General features: G+C 41.1%; 1 protein-coding gene across 2 annotated transcripts in view; it reads left to right on the top strand.

Moving 5' to 3' along the window:
* Positions 1-16,925, top strand: part of EMB1030 (Alanyl-tRNA synthetase, class IIc) — a 348,351-nt gene that overhangs the window by 129,827 nt on the left and 201,599 nt on the right. The window lies entirely within an intron of this gene.

Raw genomic sequence — 16,925 nt, forward strand, 5'->3', positions numbered from 1 at the left:
CATGCACTAGTGTTTATTTTCAGTGTTTACATTGTAAATAACTTGTTAAGTAAAATAACAAGTAGGTAGGAATAAATCAAATAAAGTGCATGGAGGGTTTCTAACAAAGTAGACTTAGAAACTTCAACATGGTATCAGAGCGTGATTGTAGATCACAAGAGGACTAAGGACATTAGCCGAGCGAAGCAATAACAGCAGAAAACCGCTATCCCGAGGTGACAGAGGCTGTTTTTAGAAGAGCAACAACAAGGGCCTGCGTCATCAAGGGTGAGCCGGGAAGAGGTAGCGCAGAGGCTAAGGAAGGTAAAATGGGCCTCACGTAGAGCCGCACAATAGCTGGGATGGTTGATGCAGTTGGCTGAGGAGGCCGGGTTGCTGGTGCCGGGATTCCGCAAAGCCCAGGAGCTCTCACCTTCAAGTTGTTGGGGTTTAGAAGGCTAAGGGAATATTGCAGAGTAGAGCTGGTGAGGAACTGTAGTCAGAACAGTACCTGACAGAGCAAGGCCAAGAGGAGTTGCTACTGAGGGTTTCTAGCCGAGGAACCCAGATCAGTGGTGCGGTTGCACAAGGCGATCAGAGTAGGGGGCATCTCGACAGCAGCATAAGGATTTTTAGGAGGGCAATCAGAACTCAGAGGGAGTCTAGAAGAGAACTTCCACACGGGAAGTAGAGACTCAGAGGAGTCGAACAAAGAACTTCCAAGAGGGAAGCAGAGGAGCATCATGGCATTACACAAAGTAAGAGACTAGGATAGACTGGACGGAGCGTCGAACTTCGCAGTCTGGAAGGCCAGAATCTTATCCATACTTGACAGAAATCGTGTCAAGAACTTTGCCTTGAAGGTAATAGATATCCCAGTCGACCCCAATGATAATGACAAGTACGAGGAGGTAATGGCGAGGGCCAAGAGCATCATCCTTGACGGGGTCAAGGATCATGTAGTACCACACATAGCCGAGAAGGAAATGGCATTTGAGATGTGGGAGGCTCTCAAGAAATTGTACTAGCATACTTCTGTGCAGAGAAGAATGTTACTAGAGAATCAGTTGAGGTCGTATCAGATGAAGAAAGGAGAACCGATTAACACCTTCCTCGAAGGACTGAACGAGATCCGAGATCAGTTGATTGCTATAGAAGCCACGTCAGATCAGGAATTGATGGTAAGGACGACCCTAAATGCAGTCTCAGAAGACTGGGATGTATTTGTCCAGAGTATACTAGGCAGAGGGACACTTCCACCTTGGGATGAGATGTGGGCTGCTTTTCGCCAAGAAGAGATCAGATGGCAGTCGAAGATGGGTAATAGCAACAAGGGGATCAAAGTCAAGCAGGAGGAGGAAGATGTTGCCCTAGCATCTGAGGGAAAGCAGGAAAAGCGGAAGAAGAAGGATCTCTCCAAGATCAAGTGCTTCCACTGTAGGGAGTTGGGTCATTATGCAACCCAGTGTCCAAGGAAGAAGAGTAAGGGAGAGTCTTCCGAGACTAAGGCAGCGTCAGCAAGGGTTGAGAAGGAAGTGTTGACAGACAATGACTGTGCCATGAGTGCACACGCACCACTTGAGTGGAAGTGGGGAGACATCGAGTTGTAGTGAGGTGGACTACAGGCGATGAGGGGCAAGATTCTCGAGGTACCCAACCTCTTGGATTAGACCTTGCTACAAGAGCCCCGAAGAGGAGTAGCAGGACTGGCTGAGTCGGGTGGAGATGGATGCAGATGAAGCGGCAGAGAGAATTACAGTGCAGGAGTCCCGAGACAGTGCGAGGCTAGTAGGCTGCAGCAGTGCAAGAAGCATGGGAGTGTTGCACCAGTGCAGGATGGCATAGTGAGGTGTGCAACGGTGCGAGATGCGGGGAGTTGTTGCAGCATCGCAGAGGTTAGAGAGGGAGCACTTGTCAGCGGCAGAGGGAGCTTCAGCATCCAGAGGGTCTTTAGCCTAACAGAGAGGTTAGGGTTGGGAGATCAGTTACTTACTTCTTAGTAACTGAGTTGCAGTGCAGCAGTGGGCAAGACGATGCAACATGATGAGAGTAGTTGCAGTGCGGATGCAGTGTTGGGAGAAAGGACCAGCAACAACATGGATGTAGAGGGAGTTGTCATACAGATGTAGCAGTGGCAGTGGCAAAACCATGGGTGGTAGTACAGGATACAACAGTGCAGAGGATGGTGGGCAACAGGCCTAGCATCAACACAGGTACCGATGTTAGATGACCAGAGTAATACTAAGTGAGGAGTATTGCTAGAGCACAGTCCTCACTAAGAGGGAGTGTTGATTCGGGGTAGCATTAGATGTACTCTAGCCACAAAATTTGGTGGAGAGGTTGGGGCACATGAGATCTCCAATACCTAGAAAGTGTTTGGGTAGATTCTAAACAGTTTAGGAGATATTAAAATAATTAATATTTTTAATGGAGTCCCTAAGTCTAAACTTAGAGAAATTAAAATATTAATATGGATTAATATGAAACTATTTTAGAATGGTCCAAAAGACATGGATCAAGACAAATCTAATCTTAGCCGTTGATTAGGGACTTAATCTCGACTGTTGATATGTTAACAGGAAAAGTATAAGAGGAGGCTTGAGGGTCATTTGGAGAGTACACCAGAGTGATCAGTCATTCTATTCTCTAGAGTGGAGTTTGCTAAGAGAGATAGAATTAGTGATCGGGAGTTGCAGCTAAGGGGAATTGAGTACAGAGAGACAGAGAGGCAAAGATAGTGCCGGGAGAGTAGCGCAGTAGCCACGAAGAGTGACGTAGTAGTAGCCAGAGCTCACTTAGGGCCACGCAGAGGTAGCCGGGAGTTGCGTAGATCCTCAGAGAGGCTAGCGTTGCTGACGCAGAGGGCCAGAAGGCTGATGTCGGGCCTCCTAAGGCTGACGCAGGCCCATTCAGGGTGACACAAGGCCAACGCTAGGCTGGGAGGGGCTGACGCAGTCCAGAAAGGGCAGACGCTGGGGTTTCTAGGGCAGATTGGTGCTGAGGAGTTGCTGGAAGGATTATCTGGGGTTTCAGCCAGGAGATTTGTCAGAAACTGAGAGGTATTACTGTCAAGGAAATTCTCTGTTGGATAGGCCAGTTTCGGCACCTGGATTGTACTCTGATATTGCTTAATAAGAAAATCCTTAGATAGTTGCACCGGTTTTCCCACATTGGGTTTTTCCGGGGACATTGGTCCAAAAATAATGGTGTCATATGGTGTGATTGTTTTTGTTTCCTTTAGTTGCTGATTTGTAATATGTTGAGCATGCACGAGTGTTTATTTTCAATATTTACATTGTAAATAACTTGTTAAGTAAAATAACAAGTAGGTAGGAATAAATCAGATAAAGTGCATGGAGGGTTTCTAACTAAGTAGACTTAGAAACTTCAACACCACAGGTACCACACTCGTGAAGCACTTCTCTCCAACAATCATTATACATGGCACCAAAGGGAGCTGCTTCAAGAGAGACCACTGAAAGTAGTACTGGGGAAGCTGTTGAGCAAGTGCCAGTTTACTTGCGAATATATGCGGACACTCAACTGTTTATAGAAAAGGAGTCAACACTAACATGGTAGCAAGTCCAAAAGCAGTGGCAGAAGGCAACAATCCATTACAAGATCAGGGAAAGAGGAAGTGGCTGACACAATAAAGGGAGAACAAATTTGTAGAGTGAAAGCAGATTCAATCTTCATGCAGGCAGCTTTGGTAGAAGAAATAAAGGGAAGTAGAGGACATAGACAACAGAGTCGAGGCAGAGAGAAAAGAAGAGCTTATAGGTAACAGAATTGAGATCGCAATAAGCAAGAACAAGAACTGAAGGAAGAACGAGAGTTGAGGAGTAAAGAACAAGAAGAGAAGCAACAGCAGGAAGAAGAACAAAGGCAAGGCGCAATGACAGAGCAAACAACGCCAATACAGGTTGATGAGTCGGAACAACCAACAACTGGGGAATAGAGTGAACAGATGCAGGTTCCCTCACTGATGCTAAACACAAGAGCCAAGTCCGACTAGAGATCGATGAGTACATGGAGAAACTAAGACGAGAGGCCGCAAGGGAAGACTTGGAGCTGAACGCACACAACATGCAACAGTACATCGGTGGTCTGATCAAGGTTAAAACTATGCTGCACATGCTTTAGAATGAGTTGGATACAGGTTCCAAGACCATATACCTGGATGCCATGGAGGCAAGAGTCCGATTTCAGAAAGACACCATCAAGCAGTTTGGGGACACCATCATGTAGTACCAAGCTTGGCATCAATATGTGATCGAGAAGCACCAAGTGGAGGTTGCCGAGTTGGTCTTTCCCCAAACTTCGGAGTCATAGTGTTTTGTCTTTTTAGGCTATATCTAGCCTATTTATTCTCACATGGGTACATGTGGAAAATGTAATATTATTTGTAAATACGTTGTAGGTGAAATTCGAAGTGTCATTAGTGGAATGTGAAAGGTCATCATGTTATGTAATGAGTTATTTGTAAAGAAGTTGAAGAGTCATGCAGGTAGTCAAAGAGTCACAAAGGGGAATGTCAAGGGTCACCCTACCCTTTGCTATAAATGGAACCTCATAACTCGTAGAACGAGCTTTTGGCTAGGTTTAGGCTTAGAAAAGGCTTGGGAGTATTGTGACGAGCCTTGGCTTCTCCATAGCATAGAGCGAGTATACTTCTTAGGAGGGGCAAGTATTTTTGACTGTAATGTTCCACTATTGGGGCTAGTGGTTGTCAATGGTGTATGTATGGATGAAACTTTCACTTATAATAATAATATCAGAGCCAACACGCTTTCATGCATATGTTGTTATTGTAGTTGGACTATTCTGGTTGCTTTAGCAATGTATGTTGTTTAACTTATGCATTTGCTTATGAACTACTTTGTATGAAATTGTACGAATCTTGTTGAATGCGTGTTGTTGGATTAACCCATCACTTTAATTTGTGGACTATTCTGCATTTTAGCTTGTGATGTCATTTCACTCGTGTGTTCCTTTCAAGCTGCGTACTATTACAAGCTTCTTGGGGCACTCTTCCTTTCCCCTCCATGTGTTAGAACTTTCATGCATTGCCTTTGATTTTCTGTAGGGTCACACACTTGCTTTCACCCAAAGGTATCATACTCACCTTTGCGCGCTACCGCGGTCAAGGCATTACACTACCACCCATTGTTGGGACTCCTAGTCCAAATGGTTTGAGGTCTAGTTGGGACTTCTTATTGGGGAAATCCCCTGAATGTTGGCGGGTCCGGCACTGTCAACATTTTCTAACACCCTCTCTTAAGGCTTACAATATTGGAAACCAAACTCGTTGAAAGCAAATGTTCTCTGGCTGCAAATATATTTACTGAAAGTTAAAAGAACATAATGAAACATTCTTTAGATGCGTTCTTCTTTGAAAAAAAATTCTTGAAGAGTGGGACTTTTTGAAGTTGCTCCCTCTACCATTAAAAGATATAGTTTGCTAATTGTAATCCAAGTTCATAGCATCATTGGACATTATTTTCACATGAAATGTTTCATAACCCCCATAAAGTTATGATACTTAACTTCAAGATCTTTGATCTCCCTTGAAATATAGGTCAACAATCCCCACATGCATGCCTCATAACCCCAATGAGATATAGTTTCTCCGATCCACAGTGTGTTGAAATTTGTAACTAGGTTCGGTCTTTATTAATGTATTTGAAAAGTATTTATCAAAAGAACGAAGAAAATATTTTTATTATTATTTCTATGACTTATTAAAGCATGGGTTTCATGCTTGGGTCATCATGTTTTAGGTCAAAGTCCCAATTGAGGAATTCTAGGATTTATTCTAGGTCATTAGAGTCATTGTACATTTAAAGAGACCCTTCTTGGGCTTTCAGATCATGTAAAAAGAATTATTTTTGAGTAAAAAATGAATTTATTCTTCTCCACACCAAGTCGGCCTTAAGAAGATCTAGTCGGCCTCAAGACAATTTATTCTACTTCCCTAGAAAGCTATAATTACAAGGAGTTCGAATTCATTTGGAGCATCTCACTCTCTCACACAGTTCGATTTCTGAAGCTGGAAGCTGGAAAGAAGTGCGAGTTTCTGGAAAGGGATAGAAGACCTCAAGATCGAAATTTTGCGACAACTCTCACTCTGTTTTGAGGTGTATCAAGGGAGATCGAAGTTATCCATGTTTGGTCGAAGCTGTTGTTGCTACTATTGCTGGGTCAAAGCTACTGCTGATGTTGCTAGGTCGAAGTTGCTTGTGAAGGGTTATCATCTGCAAGAAGTATTGAGGGCTGACTTGGTGTTGAGGAAGTCTCTGTCTGGGTCTAGATTCTTGGATTATCTCAAGAAACTATTGAAGGAAGAATTGTTGACTAGGTTTTCCCCTAGATAGGGGTTTTTCCGTGGTTGTCTGCTTACATCTGTTGTCCTTGTGTTATTGTTTTGGTAATTTCTTTCTGAACTAAAAGATAAAAGAAGAACATAAAGATAAAAGAATCACAAATATTTATCTATATAAGAAAATCTTTCTGCCTTTCTTATTTTCTAACATGGTATCAGAGCTAAGGCGAAGGAAGAAAAAAGCAGTCTTGAGAATTGATCTAGGGATCATATAAGAAGCTCTTAGAAGAGAAGAAGCTCACTATCTTCAGGGACACTGTCTAATACATTAAAGAGTGAGAACAAGTTGGAAGGACCATCAAACTATAGATCTTGGAAGAAGAGAATTTACGTCATTCTTGAAAAGAACAAGGTCTTGGATGTGGTCAGAGCGAAGGTGAAGAAACCTACTGAAGAATCCAATGATGCAGACAAGGTGAAGTATAGGGAATTGGAAATATTGGCTATGACTCTAATGGTAGAAAGAATTACGGACAATCTTGTGCCATACATTTCCAATATAGACCATGCTTAAGAAATGTATGAAGCATTTACAAAATTATTTACTTTCGAAGATATTGGTCAAGTAGAAAGCTTGAAGAATGTGTTAAGGACTGCTAAGATGACAAAGGATGATACTGTGGCTTCCTTCTTTGTAAAAATATCAAGGATTAGAGATGAATTTCAAGCCATAGTTGAACTAGTACCAGAGAAGGAGCTAGTAATCACTGCACTATTGGGATTACCACCTACTTCGAGCTCTTTTGCTTTAGGTCTCAATAGTTGGAAAGAAGCTCCTACCTTTGAACAATTGTGGAATGTTTGCACCCAAGAAGAAATGAGAATTTCAGTAGTATCCAACAACGGAGAAGAAATTGTGTTAAATGCATACTCCGCTTCCCACAAGAAAGGACACTTCAAGAAGTCAAGTGGGCCAAGAATGAAGATTGATATGTCCAATATAGAATGTTACCAATGCCGCAAGATGGGTCACTTTAGAAGTGATTGCCCTGACAATTCGAAGAACAAGAAAAGTGTGAAAATTTCTGAATTCAACACATCAGAAACCCCTACTGCAATTACTGGTTTACAATCTCCTACTTGTTCTTTACATTAACAAGTTATTTAATTGCATAAACATCGAAGTAAACACTATTGCAACCTTCACAAATATACAGATCATGCACTGAATATATAGAGACAATAACACAAGGGACACCGTTATTTTTAGACAATTGTCCCCAGAAAAACCCAATTTGGGAAAACCGGTGCAACATATATGAGGGTTTCATTATTAAGCAGATTTGGTGAATACAACTAGAGTGCCAGAAATGGCTCACCCAATAGAGAATTTCCTCGGCAGTAGTACCTCTATTCAGAGACAGATATTCCAGCAAATCAACAACCGGATGATCAAACTCCACAGTGACTCCTGTTGTTTCCTATGCTGGACAGCGAAAGCTGCTCCAAGCACTGCTGTGGAACTACGTCACTCCTCCAGGAGCTGTGTCACCATCTCTCAGCGCAGAGTTTGCTGATCTGCTTCTAGTCTGCCACACAGAATCTCCCCAACGCTGCCTCTGAGGTCCAACGTCAATTTCTACGGCTTCTGCGTCTCACTAAGTTAACCCTCTGCGTCCTCTACGTCAACTTTACAGCCTCTGCGTCAGCCCTTCTAGGGTCTGCGCTATCTCTCCTGGCACTGCGCTGCTTCTCTGCTATGTATTCTTCAGCCTCAGTTGAAAATCCCTTGCTGAACTGCCCCTCGCTGTAACTCGGACCACTAACTCGATTTCCTCAACAAACCTCGCCCTAGAAAATCGAATTCTTTGATCACTTGGTGTGTCTCCAACTGATCCTTAAGCCTCCTCTTATACTTTTCCTGTTGACGAATCAACGACCGAGATTAAGTTCCTAATCAATGACTAAAATTAGAATTGGCTTGATCCTTGTCACTCAGAACTTTCTCACCCATATTCTTATTAATACACATTAATATTTTTATTTTTCTAAGTTTAGACTTAGGAACTCATTAAAAATAATAATTATTTTAGTAATTCTTCATCTGGGTGGAATTTCTCCAAACGATTTATGGGTTCTGGAGATCTCATGTATTCTAGCCCCTCCACAAAATTTCGGAGCTAGAGCACATCCGATGTTACCCAAAATCAACACTTCCTCTTAGCGAGGAATGTGCTCTAGCAATACTTCACCATAGAAGCATTACACTGATCTACTGCATCGATCCTCCATGCTATTGATGCTTGGCCTGCTGCCCTTCATCCACTGCATTGCTGCTTCCTGTACTGCTGCCCATGACTCTGCCACTGCCACTGCTACATCTGTACTACAACTCCCTCTCAAAATGCTGCATCATGCTGCCCATAGCACTGCCACTGCTAATTGTTGCACTGCAACTCAGTTGCTGAGAAGTAAGCAACTGAAACTTCACCCAAAAACTGACATCTTGGTCAGTATGGATGCCTCGTGATCCTGAAGCTACCTCTGCTGCTAATCTGTGCTGACCCTCTGCTACCACTGTGCTGTTCCAAATTGCTCTGTGCCTCTCTTATTGCTACAACATCCACTGCGTTGCCTTAGACTTTGGCCTTCTAGCTCTGCCACTGTCGCTCCATCACACCTCGCTCCAACCGACACTGGTCATATTGATACTGTCGTTAAGGGTTCCTGTAGACGTATGTGATCCAAGAGTTTGGGCACCTCAAGGATCCTGCCCTTAACATGTAGTCCTCTCGACTACAACTACATGTCGCCCCACCTCTTCTCCAGAGGTGCATGAGCACTCATGGCATAATCGTCATCAGTCTCGACATCCTTCTTCGCTTTTGTTGGAGCAACCTTTGAGTCGGAAGCTTCTCCCTTGCCTTTCTTCTCGGGGCACTGAGAGGAATAATGTCCCAACTCCCCACAGTTGAAGCACTTGACCTTGGAGATGTCTTTCTTCTTCCTCTTCTATAGCCCCTGCTGTCCCGGTGATGCGAGAGATGCATCCTCCTCCTCCTTTTTGATTTTAACTCCCTTACCGCTACTCCCTGCCTTGGTCAATCTGCTGAGCTCTTCCTGTCCAAGAGCTACCCACATCTCCTCCCAGTTGGGGAGAGTTGCTTTGCCCAAAATGCTTTGGACAAACGTCTCCCATTCCTCGAAGACTGCATTCAAGGCGGTCTTGACCATGAACTCTGGATTCGGTGTAGACCCCACGGAAGTAAGTTGGTCGCAAATCCCTTGCAACCTGAGAAAGAATGGATCTATCTCCTCTCCTTTCTGCATCTGATATTGCCTCAGCTGATTCTCCATTAACATCCTCCGTTGCATGGAAGAGCCCTGGTATAAGGTGGTCAAGGTCTCCCACATCTCTCTTGCTGTGTTCTTCTTAGCAATATGTGGTATTACATGATCCTTGACACCGCCTAGGATCATACATTTTGCCAACGCCTGGGCCTCCTCATACTTCTTGGCTGCATCAACGTCAACTGGGACAGCTACTACTCTCAAGGCATAGTACTTGATGCGATGTCTATCTAGGACTGCCAAGATCCTGGGCTTCCAGATGACACAATTGGAAGCCCCATCCAATCTGTCCTGATCGCTTAATTCATTCACTGCCATCTCTGCTCCTCTTCTCTAGACTCCCTCCAAATCCTGATTTCCCTCTTGGAAATCCTCTGGCCAATCGTCGAATCACTCCTCTCCAATCCTCCTTTGCTGCTGCAACTCGGATCTGGATTTCTTGGCTAGAAATCTGCCAAGGTAGTGATTCCTTATCGCTTCATCAAAGATAGAGTCGAGAGAGGTGTTGTGAGACTGTAATACAGTTCCACAAAGGAGCAGGAGGTAGATATTCTTACTAAGCCTCTAGCAAAAGGGAAGTTTGTAAAGTACTGAGATAAGTTGGGGATAGTGGAGAATCCCTTTCTTGTTAGGAAGGAGTGTTGTTGTTGAAGCTAGTGGTAGCTTTAGAAGGTCACTAACTTGAAGAAGTTGAGTGTTTTTGAGGGTGGTTGGTGGATCCCACGTTGGGCAACTAATAGGTTCCTTGATGTATCTGGTCAACACTAGGCCAGATATTTGTTTTGCTATAAAGATTAAACACACTTAGCCAGTTCATGGTGGGGCTGATACAGGTTCATTGGGTGGCAGTGAAGCATGTGTTGAGGTACCTGTGAGGTACAATGGACTTTGGGCTTAGATATGTTGGAGTTGGTGGTGTGAAACTGTAGGGGTACAAATAATCTGAGTGGGCAAGAAGTGTAGTGGATCGAAAATCCACATTAGGTTGTTTTGTGAGCTTGGGATCAACCATGATCTCATGGTATAACAGAAAGTAGCAGTTAGTGGCACATAGTTTAGCAGAGGCAGAGTACATGGTAGAGAGTATGGAAAATTGTGAAGCAATGTGGCTTTGTGAGATGCCTTCAGAATTATTTGGTCTAGAGATGGGAATAACAAAGGTTCATTGTGACAATAAGAGTTGTATTAAGCTCTCTGAGAATCCTGTGTTTCATGATTGGTCCATGCATATAAATGTCAAATATCACTTCATTAAAAGACAGAGTCGAGAGAAGTGTTGTGTGACTGTAGTACATTTCCACAGAGGAGTAGGTGGTAGATATTCTCACTAAGCCTCTAGTTAAAGGAAATTTGTAAAGTACTGAGATAAGCTGGGGATATTGGAGAGAATCCCTTCCTTGCTAGGAGGGAGTGTTGATGTTGAAGCTAGTGGTAGCTTCAGAAGATCTTTTGCATAGGATTCTTGTCTTGGCATGTAAGAGATGATTTATTTCCTCTTTAGGTATTTATGTCTTCTTTCCTATGTCTAACTTAGGAAAAGTACAATAATTAAGGTAAGTTAATTATTGTGGGCTATTAAGTCATTTTCTAAGGATAAATAATAAAATTATCCAAGTTACTTAGAAATAATCTCAACCATTGATTTCCTAGATCTTCTAGAAGGGAGATTAGGGTTAGGGATTTGGGCTTCATGAAGATTATAAATGAAAGCTTTAGGGAGAGGTGAAGATACAGACAGAGAAGAAAGACAGCTACACCATTTCTGGTAAAATGATTTTCTCAAGAAGGAGAGTGCATTCTTTGGAGTGAGAGTCTCAGTTCGACTGAGGAGAAGGAAGGAGAACACGGATAATTTTGAGAGTGTTTCCAGGAGGCCAATTTGCTGGAGATTGGAGAGGCCGAATTGCTGAAGCGAGAAGGAGGCACAGTTGCTAGGGAGGCCAATTTGTGAGCGTGTAGACACTGAGTAGGGGCAAGGTACAAGGGCCGATTTATTGGTGAGAGGTGGGACGATTTTCTCAAGGTCAGATTTCTTCAACAGCTAGTTTCCAGTTGGCCAAATTTCCTTGGGTTGAATTATTCCGTTGGGATCAAGTTGCAGGTTCTAGTCACTATGTTTTTATTTGTAAATTCTCTATGGGTCGTGTTGTCGCACAGATTGACACGACAACGCTCAGACCGGGGGTTGTCACCCTGATCCCCGATCTCTCCGTTTAAGCCTGTCTCCCACGGCTAAGGGGGGTAGACACTACAGGTAAATGGGTGACCAACTATCAACCAGTTGGTTTGGGAGACACGAAGCATTAAATGGATTTTGCTAAGTTAAAAGACCAGTGCCTTATAGAATTGATGGCTGAACAATTATCTATCAAATGATGCGGAAAGATGAAATCATTAACAATCATTTACCATCAAATGACTCAAGCAAATGCAAGATATTCGATAAACACACAATGACTATCTTTCACCAAAACGAGAGAAGATGCTTAAATGATGTTCCAACGATTAAAGCTTCGAAAGATGAAATTCGATACACAACCGCGGAATTTTAAACGCTAATCATATTCATGCAGCTAATCTTCATTTATGAGCAGACTCACATAAATTTATAAAATATTCATTCCACATCAAATATTTGAGTCTTAGCTGGCAAATTTTTTCCACAATATTTATTTATTGCTTTTCAAACACGACAAAAATTTAAAGCTAAAACTAAATAAAATCTAAACCTACACTTTGAAGGAATTTTTTTTTTTTTTGACTCAAAATTAAAATAGAACAAAATTAAAATAAATTCTAAAACTAAAATCTAATAAAAATCTGATCAAATTCTAAAATTTAAGTACATACCATGAAAATCAAATTTTTATTTTTTTATTTTTTGAAATTCTATATAAAAATAAAATTTAAATCTAGAACAAAATCTCTAACCCTAAAAGAAAAGATTTGTAATTAAATCAAAATTTATGAAAACAAAACCTAAAAATAAATAAAAAGGCACTAAACGGACTAAACGCTACCTCTCTTTTCTTTTTAATGCTTCATGAAATCGAAATGAAACCTAAAACTAAAGACAAAAATATGAAGAGCTAAGCTATGAATATTTCGAAAATCATGAACGCGTTAGCCCCTAAAAAAATAGCGTGAGCTCAGGTGATGGTGGAGCGCTTGACGGGCCTGCGGGCCGATCCTGGACGTGTTGACAAATTTGAAATCAAAGATACGACGATGCACCGCAGCGGGGGTCAAAGAAAAATTTTGAATCGAATTGAAAACTTACCTGAGCATTTCTGAATTGAACGACTTCGATTTAGATTTGGATTTGCTACCTGGAGTTTGCTGAATCAAAGAACTGGTTCACAGAAGATTTCACCTGATGCCCAAAATGCGTGTTTTCACCCACGCTGTATCGTTCCAAAGCCCTGCTCTCTGCGCGTGGGTATATACAGGTTGATAACCGACGCTTAACGGACCTGAGACTTTCTTCTTAACCGGCCAGCAAGTAATCTTCCGCAGGTAACGATGTGGGAGCGCAAGTTTCTAATAGGAACTGTGCAGACGGAGGCTGCACACAGCAACCTGGTTTTCACATAAACCTGAAACTTTCACCTGATGCCGATGCATGAAATGATGGCCCAGAAAACTGGACAGCGTGTATCAAAAAGACGCTTCTTCTCTGCAGTTTGGAGTCGAAATAAATGCAACGAATGGCAGGTTGAGATCAACAAACAGCTGATGGGTAGATCAGCAAATGTAAAGTGAAATTTGCTGTGCAGGTCTGGCAGTTTATGGATTTTCATATGAAAGCAAACAGCGAATGTTTTATGCAAATGAAGATATATGGGAGCTGAGAATGCAGGAGCAGTAAGGGTGAGCCGCATGAGCTGGGTAGCAAATGGAGGCTATCTGAAACACGTAAGAAAAAAAATGGATATGCAGGTACGTGGAGCTTTTTAGCAGCTGGATGGTGGCCACGGTGCAGCAACGTTTTTTCGGCAAGGGATACACGTTGGTTGACAAATGATTTGTCTGCAGGCACCCTGAGGTAAACTTGGTTGTGAAATGGAGAATGACGTGGAGAGAAAATGACAACAGCGAAAACTGCAACCCGCAAGCAAAAAACCTGCAAAATTCGGGACACAGATCTGATAACACCTGATGTTTGGAACCCTTGGATAGCTAAACGACGCAGATAAACCTTGGAAATCTTCAGAAACCCTGCAACCTGGAAGGAAAAATCACCCAAAAATGATATGTGCATAAAACAAAAACTGAAAACCCTAAACCTAGCAAATTTTTTTTACAGTATTTACAAACTGAAAGCTCTTCAAAAGCCGGATTTATCAATAATCACAGTAATATTATCAGAATTTAATTTTAATATAAAACGCTTCAGAAAACCCTGCATGCATTCATAAAAAATATATTTCGAATGATAAGCCCGGGATCAAGAACTGGCTGGGCTCTTTCAGAAAACACAACCTGGGAGTTGGCTGGTTCAGCCGAGAACTTCCCCTAATGCCCGGTAAATCTGAAAAAAGGATTTCCTGCACAGCTTAAAATCGACCATCAACGTAGAAGGAGAAAACAATAGTGAAACCCCGATCAAATGGAGATACCTGCCAATATATTTCAGAATCTAAACTATCATGCAAACCCCAAAGATCAGACAAGATACCTGTGCCTAGATCAATCTTCATTAAGCTATCATTAATGGCTGAAAATAAAATTATGCAGAACAAATAGAACAATCTTACAACATTTTTAGAAGAGTAACACCAGCAAGATTTTCAACACCAAAGTCTTCTTTATTGCACAAGAAAAATGAACTACAAGAGAGCTTCTTCAGCACAAGACTCACAGATCCAATGATCTCAAATGACTCCTAGCACCCTATTTAAAGGAAAAGATCCCAACTGCTAGTTCGAGTGATCCATGTCGAAATGATCTCGATCGTCGATGAGGATCAAGACATCTCTTAATCTCATCCGTCGAATTTTTTAATTCATTAAAAAATGAAATTTTGCATGTATTTACTCAAAATATTATTATTTTATTATTTTTAGGGTTTTTGCTTTATTTTATAAATTTTTTATTATTATTTTTATATTTATTATTTATTATTTTTAATTTATTTTTAAATGGATCCTCGAACTTAGCCTTTGGAAAAATCACCTAGGACCTAGGACTTAGGACTTAAAACTTATGAGGGGACTAAAACATTTTCTATCCCTCAAGACACTTTACATCATGACTTTTACAACTTTACATCTTAAGGGGGAAAACCCATTTAACATAGACCCTCATAAACCACCCAGTTCTACGACACAACTATAATCCAGCAGATTAACACACTAGGATTCTCCTAAAATTCTAATGACAAAATCCATTCCGGCTTTGGGGTTAGGCTGAAGGAAAACTCTGCCGATCATGGATCGGTGAGACGAAAAACCTTCCGGAACGTAGATTATCACTTAGAAAATTAGGTCCACCTAGGCAATTTACAGACATGACTCATATCTGCTAAGATTATTTACAATTTATACATGCAGACTGGGTTTACAACATAAATTGATCAAGCTGTCGATGACTGCAGGATGGCACGGACATGTCGATCAAGCGCTACCCTTTTTGCAAAGAAAAAGGGGGTGTACTGCTATGGGCGGTTGACCGGTAGTGGTCAACAGGTCGAAATCCCGATTTTCCAGATTAATAAATGAAGGAGAATTGTTGTGGGTTTTATCTATAGTAATGTGTGATTGATATCTCTGTTTTATTTCCACTGCATATAAATTTATAGAAGTTAAAATACTAGTGATTTTATTATTTTAACATTTCAAAATTTATTTGGATAGTTAAATATATTTATGGGAATAAAAATTGATGTGAGAAAATAAATCTAGGTTGGTACTAAGAGATTTAACACAATAATTATTTCATGGTTCAACAAAAGTAGGCTTCTGTGGCACTTAGTTCAACAAAGGCAAAGCATATGGTAGCGAGTTTGGTGAGTTGTGAATCTATTTGGCTGTATGTGATGCTTATAGCGTTATTTGGTCTTGAGTTGGATTCTATTGTGATAAACTATGATAATCAGATTTGCATTAAACTCTCGGATAATCTAGTTTTCCATGATAGGTCCTGGCAAATTAGATATCACTTCATCAAAGATAGGGTCCAGAGATGAGTTGTGAAGCTTCAGTTTATCTTCATAGATAAGCAGGTTGCAAACATTCTCACCAAACCCCTGATAAAGGGTAAGTTTGCCTTGTACAGAGATAAGATGGGAGTGGTGAATAATACCTTCCTTGCTAGGAGGGAGTGTTGTTCACTGTAGCAACAGACAAACACTTTTGCATAGAAGGCCGCTCATGTGACGACTAAGCTCAGTATGGACTGCACATGTGGATAGTATAGTTCACAGTTCAGGGTTTTTCAAGGAGCTAAGTTTTCTAGGTTCCAATTGCTATAAAAATTTTGTATTTCTCTGTGGGCCATTTTCCCTGTAAGAGAGCTCTTATTTTCTGCTGTGATTTATTTTATACTTGTGCTTCTGCTGTCAATTTTATTCTTAAAATACCTGTGTATTTTTATTCAGCAATTTCAGAAAATAATTTACTAGGTTGAATTTTTTTTTGGGTCGTAAAAATTGATTGGGATATTGATCAGATCTGGAATTGAGAAATTCAACATTTTTAAATTAATATTTTAGAATTGAAAATACTTTCCTGACCATGGACAATGAAATCAAATGGAATACCTCCTTGAGGGCATTCCTTTGTTTGATGAAGAAATCAGGGCTTGTGGTTTGGAATCTTCTCAATTTAAGGAGTTATTACTATGGCCTTCTCATTTCCATGGTTCTGATACCATGTTAACATTCACCAAGTGTCCTAAGACACAATTTTAGTAATCAGGAAAAGGAAATTCCAGAATAGGTGAAAGACATAGTGTATAAATAACTTCTTTAGCTTTATTAAACATGCCAGTGTCCTTGACCAACAATGCCAGGATAATCACTATAACAAGGATTATCCATCTCCTGGGAAATATATTTTAAAATAATTTTATTTATTATTAGTTTAGGGAAATGCCTATCTAAATAAACTTTAGGGTTATTAGGCTAACAGTTTATTTTTCTTTCTTCTCTCTCATGAGGTTTGGTTTTTTCTCCGGCAATTTTATGCTTGATGGAATGTGTTACTATCCACAAGAGTGAACTTTTGTTTCCATTTAGTACAGTGCTTCAGGTGTTGTCTTTTTGCTCCCTAAA

Source organism: Pinus tabuliformis, chromosome 2_2, assembly GCF_031772625.1.
Source record: "Pinus tabuliformis cultivar Carrire ecotype Pingquan chromosome 2_2, CPIR1, whole genome shotgun sequence".
Classification (NCBI taxonomy): Eukaryota; Viridiplantae; Streptophyta; class Pinopsida; order Pinales; family Pinaceae; genus Pinus; species Pinus tabuliformis.